This window comes from Thamnophis sirtalis, unplaced genomic scaffold (genome assembly GCF_051295495.1).
Source record: "Thamnophis sirtalis isolate CommonGarterSnake01/CBP01778 unplaced genomic scaffold, rThaSir2_p1.2 scaffold_3, whole genome shotgun sequence".
NCBI lineage: Eukaryota > Metazoa > Chordata > Lepidosauria > Squamata > Natricidae > Thamnophis > Thamnophis sirtalis.
Window position 1 is genome coordinate 22,907,904 of NW_028261383.1, and position 12,200 is coordinate 22,920,103.

Here is a 12,200-nt window from a genome sequence, read left to right on the forward strand (position 1 = left end):
GCGTCCAGAGTCCAACAGGCAGCCAGTGCAGCTTGCGGATGATATGTGTAACGTGGGTGTACCGGGGTGCACCCATAATTGCTCATGCGACTGCATTCTGGACAAGCTGAAGTCTCTGAATGCTCTTCAAGGGCTGCCCCATGTAGAGCGCATTACAGTAGTCCAGTCTTGAGGTCACAAGGGCGTGAGTGACTGTTCTGAGAGCCTCCCGGTTCAGGTAGGGACACAATTGTTGCACCAGGCGAACCTGGGTAAATGTCCTCCTGGTCACAGCCGACAAATGGTGTTCTAGAGTCAGCTGTGGGTCCAGGAGGACTCCCAAATTGCAAACCTTGTCTGAGGGGCATATAATTTCACCCCCAGCCTGAGAATTGGAATACAAGGCCAATCGTTGGAAGGGAAAAACACAAGCCACTCGGTCTTGTCGGGATTGAGTGCAAGCTTGTTCACACCCATTCAGACCCTAACAGCCTCCAGGCACTGACACATCACGTCAACCGCTTCACTGAGTTGGCACGGGGCGGACAGATACAGCTGTGTATTGTCCGCGTATTGATGATATTTTTATCCCGTGGCACTGAATGATCTCACCCAGAGTCTTCATGTAGATGTTAAACAGGAGGGGGGACAGGACCGAATCCTGCGGCACCCCATACTTAAGGGGCCTAGGGGTCTACCTCTGCCCTCCAACCAACACCGACTGCGACCTGTCCGAGAGGTAGGAGGAGAACCACCGAAGAATGGTGCCTCCCATTCCCGCAACCGCCGCAGAAGGATACCATGGTCGATGGTATCAAAGGCCGCTGAGAGGTCAAGGAGCACTAGGACGGAGGCATGACCCCCATCCCTGGCTCTCCAGAGATCATCGATCAGTGCGACCAAAGCAGTTTCCGTGCTGTAGCCAGGCCTGAATCCGGACTGGAAGGAATCTAGATAATCGGTTTCATCCAAGGACCGCCGGAGCTGAGAGGCCACCACTTTCTCAACAACCTTCCCAACGAAGGGGAGGTTGGAGACTGGACAGTAGTTACTTAAAATGGCTGGATCCAAAGACGGCTTCTTCAGGAGGGGTCTCACCACCGCCGTAACTATCATCTGGATCCAGCCACGTGTCACCTCCTTGCTGTTCGCGACCAGCCAGGAGGGGCACGGGTCCAGTACACAAGTGGAGGCACTCACCGCTCCCATGTCCTTGTCCACTTCCTCAGGCGTGACAAGTTGAAAATCAATCCATAAATTCCGCTCAAGACCCTCCCCCGGAATCTCGGCTGGCTCTGAGCAATTGGAGTCCAGGTCTGTCCAAATCCGAGCGACTTTATCCGCTAGAAACTGAACAAACTCCTCAGCTCTACCTTGTAAAGGGTCACCCGCATCCCTCCCTTTCAAGAGGGAGCGGGTTATTCTAAACAAGACGGCTGGGCGCGATTCAGCGGACGCAATCAGAGTGGCAAAATGTGTACTTTTTGACGCCCGTATTGCCATGAGATAGGCTCTGATATAGGCTCTCATCAGTGCTTGGTCTGACTCAGACTTACTGGCCCTCCAGCGGCACTCTAGGCATCTCATCTCCCGGAGTTCCTCAGTAAACCAAGGAGCTCTCCTGGATCCGCTACCTCGGAGAGGCCGTAAAGGTGCAATCCGGTTTAGAGCCTCGGCCGCCGCTGAGTTCCAAGCAGCAACCCAAGGTCTCCACCAGACTGTGGACGAGAGTATCAGGTATAACACCAAGCGCCGTCTGAAAACCCAAAGGGTCTATTCGGCGCCTGGGGTGGAACCACCTAATCGGTTCCTCCTCCCTACAGTGGGGGATTGGCCTCCGAAATTCAAGCCTCAGTAGGAAGTGGTCCGACCATGACAGCGGCAAGATCTCAATACCACTCAAACCAAGATCACAACTCCACTGCTCTGAGAGAAATACGAGGTCGAGCGTGTGACTCGCTGAGTGAGTCGGGCCCCAAATTACTTGGGTCAAGCCCATGTCTGTCATGGAAGCCATGAACTCCTGCGCTCCATCAGAGTGCTCGCCGAGCGAAGGCAAATTGAAATCCCCCAGCACCATAAGCCTGGGGAACTCAACTGCCAGCTCGGCTACTGACTCGAGGAGCGAGGGGAAGGCTGTTGTAACGCTGTTGGGAGGCAGGTACGTTAACAACAAGCCCACTTGACCCTCAAGGTCCAACTTCACCAGTAAGGACTCACACCCGACAAGCTCCGGAGCAGAGATCCTACAAGGAACTAGAGACCCTCAGATAACAATGGCCACTCCCCCACCCTTTCCTTGGGGTCGCGGCTGATGAAGCACCTGAAAACCATCTGGGCACATCTCAGTGAGGGGGACTCCTCCCTCCGGGCCCAGCCAGGTTTCAGTAATACATGCCAGGTCCGCCCTCTCGTCTAAAATTAGGTCCCGGACGAGGGGAGCCTTGTGAACCACAGACCTGGCATTTAGCAACAGCAGCCTGAGCCCAGGGCCCTGACTACTCACGCATCTGGCCTTGGAGTGGACCTAATAGGGCCGGAAGGAGGGATCTCTGTGACGTAGTGAACCCTCCTTCCCCGGTAATGGCTAGCTCTAAAGTCTCCGCCATATCTGCCCCTCCCCATTATGACCATAATGTTCCGGCCCACTCCCGTGTCCATGGTACCTTCACCCACCCCCATAGCCACCGCGTTCCCCGGCAGGCCCTTCGAATCAGACATCCTAAGGATGGGATTAGGCCTAGGCCCCCCTAACACTTCTGCAGAGCACTCAGTGCAGGAGGTACCCGGCTGTGGTCCCAGCCTTCTCAAACATACACAACCATACTATCAGACAATCCCCACAAACGATTTAAAACAAAATAACAACAATATAGTTAATAAAAGTGGGTACATTCAATCAACCACAATCATACCACAACACTCACCATACAGATTTAAAAATTGCGCAGTAGTACCAAATGGAATTTGCTCAGAATTGTCCTGATATCGGAGAGGAAGTTAATGTCCCGATCCTCACCCACAGGGGCACAAGGTCCAAAAGTCTGAGAAAACAGTATATTAATAACAGCTGGAGGGGGAAGCACGCTCCCCAATCACGTCCTCTTTGTCCATTGCCCTCTCTGACGTGATGGAGATACAGGATGATCGGCAGGGGCATAAACGGGGGACCCAAAAGGGCCAGTGACAGTGTCATAAGTCTCGGTTCACTCCCCGATGATGATCCGGAGGACAAAGACAAGGGGAGGAGTAGCTGAAAGGCTAGCAGGCCGTAGGCGGTAGATATAAGAGCGAGAGTCATAGAGCCGGTCATGGCCAACGACTAGCCGGGATCAAAGCACGGCTTCCCCCGGGAACAGGAGAAGCCAAAGGGCTGCCCCTACAATGCTGATAAAAGACTGCAACTACGATGGAGGAGGGGGGAGGGGGGAAAACCCCACTCTCAACTGAGCCGCGACACTCTCAAGCGGCGACAGCAAACCGGTAGGCCATCAGGCTAGCAAGCCCACCCCCACCCCTAACCCTAGCCCTAAACCTAGCCAACCCTAACCTTAGCCCTAAGCTTAACCCTTACCCTGAACCTAACACTGGCCCTAGCCCTAGTCGAATCTAACCCTAGCCCTACTCCTAACCCTAACCCTGATTCTAAACTAGCCCTAACCCTAACTAATCCTAGCCCTAGCCCTAACCCTGTCCCTAGCCTGACCCTGCAGCAGCACACCAGCGGTTGAAGGAGTCAGGCAGTCGAAGGGATCGGGCCCCCCCAAGACGGGCCTCCAGTAGCTGCCCCCGCAGTGACCAGTGGCGGTCCCAGTGGATCGAGTCCCCTCAGCCAGCACTTCCAGGCTCCAGCAGCCAGGTAGTTCTGTCAGTCTCGGCATTCTCCCGTGGATCGTTCTCCCGTGGGTGGGACACTCAATTCAATCCCCGCAGGCCGCTCGATGCCGATCACTCAGGCCGTGGGATCAATTCAACCGCAAGATTGTCCAACACAGTGGGACAGATCAAGGCGGCAGTGGCAGCGGCAGCGGTAGTCCAGAACAGCCGCAGCACTCTCCAAAAAACCTCTCAAGCACTCTCTACAGTATTAGCAAAGCGTTGGCCAGAGCTCAGCCAGAGCTGTCCCTAGCTCGTTTCCCGCAGGCGCGGCAGTTCAGCGTGGCCTTTTAAAATGGCAGTTCCGCGTGGCAATTTAAAAGGCAGTTCAAAACGGTGGCAGTCGTGGCAGCGATAGCGATGGCCCGCAGTAGCTGTAGCACTCCGTAGCACAGCCGCAGCACTCTTCAAGAACCCCCCCCCCCAAGCACTCTCTCCGATGATACACAAGGTGTCGTCCCAAACTTAGCCAGCGTTGTCCCCAGCTTGTTTCCCGCTGGGAGCAGCCGTCCGCATAAGGGGAGGGGGGGTGCCGCCCACAAAGCCGGAGGCCGCTCGCAACTGCCAAGCACGCCGAAGTCCGTCTCCGAGCCGTGTTTCTCAAAATCGTCACCTCTCCAGGCTCATCTCAAGTTCTCTTCCAGAATCCCGCTCTGATAGAGATCAAAATTCGGCTGGGGCTCAATTCAGAGCGATTCCAAGTCTCTTTCCAGCCGAGCGAAAAGCTCGGGCAGCCATCTTCCCTGCGCAGGCTCCTTAGAGTCTGATTGATTTTTACCCTGGCATAAAAGCCTAAACAGTGATATCTCCCCTTTAAGCCCATGGGGGAGGGTCAATTTCCCTCAAACAAATTCTCCCACTTGAGGAGTAGCAGAAAGCATCTTCAAAACCTGAGCCCTGACTGACTCAAAAATGATGTTGCTCCATTGCCCAGTAAAGCAGGATATGTTGCACTGGTGGTCTCATGAGTAGGAGTCCCCGGGCTCATTGTGTGTAATTTTAAAAATACTAAATAGCCTGGATTGCACACTAGCTAAACTCAATTTGTCCTCACTAAAATAAGAGCTAGGGCAGGTTCAAGAACCATCCCTTCAAAATGGGCAGCCTGTAACTTAAAGGAAAAGCATTGCTGTGAAGAATTTTGGGACTTCTGCTTGCTTGAAATCTGTCTGGAAGCTCACAGTAAGTGATATCTGATATTAATTGGCATGGAAAATTGGATACTGTAAATTTATTTCCAGAAATTGTGCTCTGATTGCTAGACCTTCATGGTTGAAAGCTCTCTGGGAGCCACCGAAGAAATCCTTCTGCTGTCTCTCACATTGCCTTTCCATCAGAAAAATTAAGTCTCCCTGATCTGACCAACTTTAATCTTTTGTCAAGAACATGTGCGTTCCACTCACATGTTTTGGAAAAAAAAGGAGGGTTTGTAGAAAGTTATCACCCAGCCCTCTCCCAGAAAAAATGAAATATCATAGGAAATATTTAAAAGGCAGAATATTTCTCTGGATGTGTAAAAGAAGAAACATGTTTTAAAAGACAGAATAGCTCCCTGTAGCTTCCTGCCCATCCTCACTTTATCAATGGGCCATTAAGAAGGTCAAGCTAGTCCACTATACATAATAAAGAGTTCTCCCCTTCAGCTCTAGGGGGATGGGATTAAAGCATGATAATATTGGCCCTTTACCCAACTCCCCACATGGCATCTGAGAACTTAACCAAACCTGGATTCAAAATGCAGCCTAGAGAGTTGCCCCTGCATGGCTCCATGGGAGTCTGCAACCAATCAGAACAAGAACAAAGGCCAGAGAGGGCATAAAACCAGGGATTCAGCTTCTCTTCCTGGCTTCCCTTCTCGTCTCCACCAACATTGAAGAATGTGACCACCTTTTCTGTTCAGGACTCAAGCCATGTGGTTCTGCCCACCAATAAACCATGTTTCCAGTCAGCCTCCATGTCTCCAGTGTCTTTTTCCCCACTTGGAGCCGAACCCAGAAGGACATTTCTTTCAACAGAACCAAAGCCCCAGAAGGCAAGACAGAGCAATGGTTTTGGTTCTGAGTATACAAATAATATTTTTACCATGTATTTTTTAGAAGCTTCAGCAACTTACTGGGACCACTCAGAAACTCTGCTTATGACTCACAGATATTTGGTGAAAAGGAGATGCTGGCTAGGAAATTCTGGCCTCAAAATCTGGAAGACATTCAGGATGCAGAAGGATGAAACACAACGTTGTGTTTCTCTAAGACACATTAAAACTAACATGAGGGAAATAGCAGAATATATAAAAAACAACCCTCTGTACAATAAAAAGATAGACATTGGGGGAGGGGAAAATTTCTTCTACCATATATAGGCAATCAGGCCCTCTTTCTTACACTCCATTTTCTAGGCCCTGCTGCATATGTTTCTATGTGTGACCTAATGGGAGACTTAAGTGCAAGCCATGTGGTCCTGTCCACCATTAAACCATATTTCCAAGCAGCCTCCATGTTTCCAGTGTCTTTTTCCCCACTTGGAGCCGAACGCAGAAGGACATTTCTTTCAATAGTGTAATTCTGTAAAACATGAATTTTAGGGCTCGGCACATAGCTAAACTTCACAAGGTTACATAAAATCACATTTCACTATTTCACTAGGCTCAGCTGCAAAGTCGGTTGCTAGAAATCAAAAACGACTTGATAGCATTTAATCAGTGGAAACATTTTGCAAACGCCTCAGGTAGAAACTAGAGAAGGATATTTTTTTTTAATGTCTCCTATCTAGAGATGGTGCTCAAACAGGCAACACCTGTGCCTAGAAAGAGGCTAATACTTGTGGTTGTGCTTTAAAGAGTTAAAACCATCGAGTACTGTGTTGCTAGAAAGGTTGGAAAGCGACGGGAAGAGTAGAAAGACAGTCCAGTTGCCGTTTGAAAAAAGCACCTTTGGGAACAGCTGAACTTCCTCTTCGGGATCACTCATGTGAGGAGAGTGGTGTGCAGAGCGGCTTTTGTGCTCTTCCCATGGTCGAAGCAGCAGCTGGAAGGTGAGTTGCGGGCGGGTGGGAGGAGAGTCCCGGAAGCAGAGAAGCAACTGGGCTGAAGCATCTCAGCTGCTGCTGCTGCAGGTTCCTTCCCTCCCCGAATTTAAGCCCACTGGGGCTGCACGCTGTGAAACTGGTGGCTGCAATTTTCCTTCTGGTGGGAAGATTGGAAAAGTCTCTTCCAAGTGAAGGTGGATTCTTTGGGAATGGCTTCCCTCCAGAGGTTGCGGGGGCTCCCATCACTGGAGGGTTTGTGACAGAGCTGGGAGGGACCTTGCAGGTCTTCTATTCCGACGCCCTGATCAAGCAGGAGACCCAACATCATTTCAGACAAATGGCTGTCCTGCCTCTGATTAAAAGCCACCAGGGATGGAGCCCCCACAACCTCTGAAGGGAAAACCTTCCACTGATTCACTGTTCTTAGTGTCAGGAAATTTCTCCTTAGTTCTAAGTTGCTTCTCTCCTTGATGAGTTTCCATCCAGTTCCTTGTGCTGCCTTCAGGGGCTTTGGAGAATAGGTGGACGCCCCTCCCTCTTTTGTGGCAACTCCTCAAGTATTGGAAGATGGCTATCGTGTCTCCCCTAGTCCTTCCTTTCACTTGACTAGACATACCCAATTCCTGCAACCCCTTAATTATATTTTAGCCTCCAGGCCCCTAATCCTCTTTTTTTCCCCCCCAAAGCATTTTAACTTTTTTATTCTCTTACCATTTTAAATATATATTCACATAATTGGTATTCTTCTTTACGTTTATCATTCTTATACATTTATTATTTCATTTAATAAGTTATAATGTACAATTTGGGTGCTTCATTTGCCATCCCTTCCTCCTTTTGTAGCACCTCCTTGATTTCCCTTTCTTTTCTCCCTTCCTCCCTTCTCTACTTCCTTGCTTCCTCCTCTCCTTCTCCTCCCTTCTTTCCTTCTCCTTTCTCCTACTCCTTCCCTTCCTGTTCTCCTTCCTACCCTCTTTCCTTCTCTTTCTCCCCCTTCCATACTCCTCTCCTTGCCTCTTTCTTCTTTCCCCGTGTTCCTTTCTTTCTCTCCTCCTCTCTCCCTTTCTTTTTCTATTATTGTTGGTGTATATTTCAAAACTCAGTTTATGTTTCCTTGGGATGGTATTTCCATCAGCCCAGATATAATTTTAGTATCATTTCTTATTCCCTTACCTTCACTAGTCTACCCTAGTTATGTTTCCCCCTCTTTATATCTCGTTCTTGAATATATACTTATATGTTTAATATTTCCTTTTCTGTTTTCCCCTTCTCCCCCCCCCCTTTTCCATTTAATAGTGTGTCATCTTCTCCCTACTTTCTTTTCTAGTTTGCTTTCTCTAGCCAGTCCTAGAACCTTTCCCATGTTTTGAAGTACTCCAATTCCTCTTTATCCTTTTTTTTCATAGTCAACCTATTCCCCCAGAGCGTACAACCATAGAGCATATACCCAGAGCGTCCACTGCAAGAAGACTCAGTTTGGAAGCTGAGTCTTCTGGCGATGGCGAACAGGTGCTCCCGCTGTTTGGCGATACCCCCAGGTCAGTGAATGGCACTATGCCTGGTTGGAAAGGGGGTTTCCCGGGTGGCTGCTTGTGGGTGTGATCGCTTCATGGTTACTGTGCTGCGCTGCTGCGACTGTACAACACAGCTGTTTGCCCCTGAGGCTGTGCCTAGTTCTTTGGGAACTCGCTTGCAAGAGAGCAGCCGCCTGGCAACCCCAAAACAATAAGCCCACCCCTGATAATAAGGACCAAGACCCTGTCTTATTTTGGGGAAAACATGGTATTATATTAGCTTTTTTTGCTGCTGCAGTACACAGCTGGCCCATATCTAAATGATTGTCCACTAGGACTTTAACAGTCCTCTCATGGTTACTGCTTGAGCCAGATTCTACCTATTCTGTACCAGTACATTTGGTTTTTCTTCCATAAGTGTAAAACCTTCTTTTTCCATTCCCATTCAATTCCCTCAGCTAATGCATTTACGAAGATATTTTATATTTTTGTAACGAAGATACTAAAACAGAACATTGGGATACCCACTGCTTACTTCCCTCTGTATAGATATAGTCCCATTAAGGAATACACTTTGAGTGTGGTTTTTCAACCAGTTGTGAATCTACCTGTGTGGATGGATGCACCTAACCCACATTTTTCTTATTTACCAAGAGGTAAATAGTCTATTTTATCAACTGCTTTACTGAAATCCAATTATACGATGTATTTGATTGGTCTGCTAATTTAGTCTAATTTAAGAGCCAAGGTGGCGCAGTGGTTAAATGCAGCACTGCAGGCTACTGCTAGATCAGCAGGTCAGCGGTTCAAATCTCACCGGCTCAGGGTTGACTCAGCCTTCCATCCTTCCGAGGTGGGTAAAATGAGGACCCAGATTGTTGGGGGCAATATGCTGACTCTCTGTAAACCGCTTAGAGAGGCCTGAAAGGCCTATGAAGCGGTATATAAGTCTACTGCTATTGCTATAGTCACTTTGTGTAAGAATGAAATAACATTTGTTTGGAATGATCTGTTTTTGACAAACCCATGTTGACTTCTAGTTATATATTTGCTTGCTTCTAGGTGTTTGCAAATCTTTTGCAGGATCTTCCCAGGTAGTGAAGTCAGGCTAATTGGCCTGTAGTTTTATGGATCCATTTTTCTCCCCTTTTTTGAAGATGGGAAGTACAGCAAGTATTTTCCAATCCTCCTGTAGTTCCTTGGTGTGTGAAGATCTTTGAAAGATATCATCTTCTCCATGACAGAATATCAGAGGGTACTGGAGAGCTTCATAGGTACAGTGCACCTCACTGTTTTCTCTGCTGTGGAGAACGATATATCTCTTCTCAAAATCCTGGCCGACAATGAGAACAGCAACTTCTGTAATCATGGGGGCATTGAAACGACCTCTGTGATCTCCAGAAGACTTCCTAACGGCATTAAACACCACTTGGAAGTCCTTGTGGTCCTTAGGAACAGAATCAACAGCACCCTTAAGTTCCAGAATATACTTCTTGTGTTCTCGCAGCAACTTCTATAGTTGGCTAACCAGGTGTGGATTAATGGCTGGGTAGATTCCACAATGGATATCTCTGTCATTGTCATCGTCACCAACGAAGTATATCTGAGGAAATGAAGGCTGCTGCTGAGACCTGCCATGATACTCCCTGTCCTGTGGTAGATCTTCCCCTGCACTTTGAATGTTGGCATAAAATTTCCATCTTTCACCTCTCTTGACACTAAAAGATGTCATTTGGAAGAATCTGTTGTACGTCCAGACAGGAGAGAGAAAGTGCTTTGCCATTGGATGCTGGTGGGTGAGAAGGCTGTGTAAGGTATGGCTGAAGGGGAGGGAGGTGCACCACCATTGTAGCACATCCCGGGACTCTCATCCTGCCATTCCAAAGCACAGCACAACTGCCTGCGCATGGCGGCAAACCGACATGGTTTGTGGTTTGGCTGGGACTGTTGTGAGCATGCGTGGGTGGTGGGTGGAGTCACGGGAAGGTTTAAACGATGGAGGGGAGCGCTGGGCTTCAGCCTGACTTCATCTCACTATATTTTATCACTGAGTGTTTGTTGGATGTGCCGGAGCGTGGAAGATAAAACAATACACACTCAGAATTGTGTAGTTTATTGTTTATTTCTGCTTCACCGAACAGGAATCTGACATAGAGCACGGCACCAGGCACAGGGTAACCTGTGTCTGAGATCAATAACCTTGTCCCTGGAGTAATCTATCTGAGGTTCATATTTAAAAGCAGAGAGATAGTTATTAGTCCAAGGCATTGATTTCATTTGTGACTGATTAATATAGGAGTTATTAGACGTATACCTTTCTACTGACTTGGGGATGAGTTTGACGATACTTGTGTGCAGCAAGGGGTGGGTGAATTGCCTCCTGTCACTGTGTGAGAGATTTGAGGTGTGTTTTGAAACTCAAACAGTATTTGCTGTGTGAGCAAGAAGAAGTGCTTTTTCATGAGTTTGTGTCGAAGGAAGATTACAAACTGCATTTACAAACCATTACTGTGTTTCACTAACAGTTCGATCTCCTACTTGCTGTAGACTTTGTCTCCTAGTTGATATCATGGTAGTGAAACTCTCCCATTATATCTTTTTTTTTGTATATATATATATTTATTTTTCATTTTCATTTTCATACATTCACATATATACACCATACAGTATTAAACAATAATTGCATCAATTCCTCTTGTCAACAATGCCCCAGAAAATAAAAGCCCAATATACCTCTTCCATTCTCCATACACCTCTTTCTTCCACCACCCTTCAACTTTCTATCTTCCCTCCATCATCCCCCTCTACCCCACTTCCCCTCCCCCTCTACCACTTTTCTCTCCAAATCCGCTCCCCCCCTTCCTTTTCGCCTCCCCCCCTCCCTCTCTCCCATCCCTCTCTACCCATCTTTCTTCTTTCCTATTCCTCCTCCCCTTGGAGCTTTAACTCTTCCTTGCTAGGCTAATTCTAAACAGATTATATCATTCCTTGTTTCTTCACTCATAAACTATCTGGAATTTCTTAGTCCCATATTTATTTTGAGTATAGTCAATCCATCTTCTCCACTCCAGTTTATATCTCTCGTTATAATGATCCTTGAGATATGCTGATATTTTAGCCATCTCAGCTAGGTTTGTTACTTTCAATGTCCATTCTTGAATAGTAGGCAAGTCTTCCTTCTTCCAGTATTGCGACACCAGCAATCTAGCTGCGGTTATTAAATGCAAGATCAGGTTAATCTCTAAACTCTACAATCAGTAATTATACCTAACAAAAATAACAGGGGTAAATTTTATCCTTTTTTAAAGAACATTTTGCATAATCCACCATATTTTTATCCAAAATGCTTTGACCTTTTTACAAGTCCACCATATATGATAGTAAATAGCATCAGCACAATCACATCTCCAGCATTTAGGTTGTAAATTGGGATACATAGAAGCCAGTTTTTTAGGATCTAAATGCCATCTATAAAACATCTTATAAAAGTTTTCTCTCAAATTTTGAGTTTGTGTAAACTTAACATTTCTTACCCAGATCTTTTCCCATGTATCCAACATTATTGGTTCTTCAAAATTTTGGGCCCACTTTATCATATAGTCTTTAACTAATTCTGTTTCCGAATCCATTTCTATTAATGCATTATATAATCTCTTTATATGCATTGAACTTTGATTTCTGATTTGTTTTAGTAGGTTATCCTCGTCTTGCATAGAAGCGATTTTTTGATCTTTTTTCCATCTGGCCTGTAACTGCCCATACTGAAACCATGTTTGAATTACCTTTTCCTCTTTTAGTACATTCAAA

General features: G+C 47.1%; 2 protein-coding genes across 2 annotated transcripts in view; both read left to right on the plus strand.

The window, feature by feature from the left end:
- Positions 1-6,800: 6,800 nt before the first annotated feature.
- LOC106542831 (uncharacterized) overlaps positions 6,801-12,200 on the plus strand; it is a 184,853-nt gene continuing 179,453 nt past the window's right edge. Inside the window, 1 exon segment of the mRNA XM_087708401.1 lies at positions 6,801-6,885. The gene's annotated coding sequence lies outside the window, so the exon portion shown is untranslated.
- Positions 6,823-12,200, plus strand: part of LOC148047577 (uncharacterized) — a 44,582-nt gene continuing 39,204 nt past the window's right edge. Inside the window, exon 1 of the mRNA XM_087708404.1 lies at positions 6,823-6,885. The gene's annotated coding sequence lies outside the window, so the exon portion shown is untranslated. The remainder of the gene's footprint in view (positions 6,886-12,200) is intronic.